This window comes from Canis lupus, chromosome 5 (assembly GCF_011100685.1).
Source record: "Canis lupus familiaris isolate Mischka breed German Shepherd chromosome 5, alternate assembly UU_Cfam_GSD_1.0, whole genome shotgun sequence".
NCBI lineage: Eukaryota > Metazoa > Chordata > Mammalia > Carnivora > Canidae > Canis > Canis lupus.
The window spans coordinates 51,307,997-51,309,161 of record NC_049226.1 but is presented as its reverse complement, the minus strand read 5'-3'; the positions used below and the strand labels follow the sequence as shown (position 1 = coordinate 51,309,161).

General features: G+C 43.9%; 1 non-coding gene across 1 annotated transcript; it reads left to right on the top strand.

Moving 5' to 3' along the window:
- The first annotated feature begins 858 nt into the window (after positions 1–858).
- LOC119872112 lies at positions 859–963 on the top strand. Its single transcript, XR_005360295.1, has one exon. It is a non-coding gene; the product is annotated as a U6 spliceosomal RNA (small nuclear RNA).
- The last annotated feature ends 202 nt before the right edge of the window (positions 964–1,165 follow it).

The window sequence follows — 1,165 nt, the reverse complement described above, 5'->3', positions numbered from 1 at the left end:
CCAGTGATCAGTTATTGAGAACTTTTTCTATGGGCTCTGTACTAGGTCAATTCCATTAAAAGATCTTCTGTTCTCCACTGGTCAGTTGAAGTGTCTACTGTATGGGAAGCTCTCTTGTGGCTTTTAAGCACTGGAGACTGGACACTGGCATCATCCATATCTTTTTTTTAAGATCTATTTAAACAATGGGTTGAGAGGGGCGGAGACAGAAAGAGAGAAAGAGAACTTCAAGCAGACTCCCTGCTGAGCAGAGAGCCTGACACAGGGCTTGATCCCATGACCCTGAGACCATGACCTGAGCCAAAATGAAGAGTTGGTCTCCTCCTCCTCCTCCTCCTCCTCTCCTCCTCCTCCTCCTCCTCTTCCTCCTCCTCCTTCTTCTCCTTCTTCTTCTCCTTCTTCTTCTTCTTCTTCTTCTTCTTCTTCTTCTTCTTCTTCTTCTTCTTCTTCTTCTTCTTCCTTAAGATTTTATTTATTTATTCATGAGAGACACAAAGAGAGAGAGGAAGAGAGATGGGCAGAGGGAGAAACAGGCTCCCTGCAGGGAGCCTGATGTGGAACTCGATCCCAGGACCCCGGGATCACGCCCTGAGCTGAAGGCATACACTCAACAATTGAGCCACCCAGGCATCCCAAGAGTCAGTCTCTTAACTGACTGAGCCACCCAGGTGCCTCTAGCATCATCCATATCTGAAGATTCGAGAACTCCGTGTCTTTTCGAGCTATTACTGCAGCTCCCTCTATACTGCCATGTCTATCAGGCAGTTGTTCTATTTCTCAGGGTGCCCTTGAGCAAAATAAAGAAAAGAAACATAATAAATATGCATTTCTAGGTACCACATTCCAAATTCACCCCATGTTCACTTTGGCAGCACGTATACTAAAATTGGAACAACATGGAGAAGTTTAGCTTGGCCCCTGCACAAGGATGACACACAAATTCATGAAGCATTCCATATTATGAATGAATGAATGAATGAATGAATGAATGAATTCATCCCCAATCTCTAAGTTTTAATCAGTATGTGTTATTACTAGCCACATACAGTTTGGGTAACCTTGGTCATGTCATCTCATTTGCCTACTCATTCACGAATATTCATTCAGCAAATACTGATTGAGCAAGAAGTATGTGCTAGCATGACAGGCTAGATGGGTCACTTGG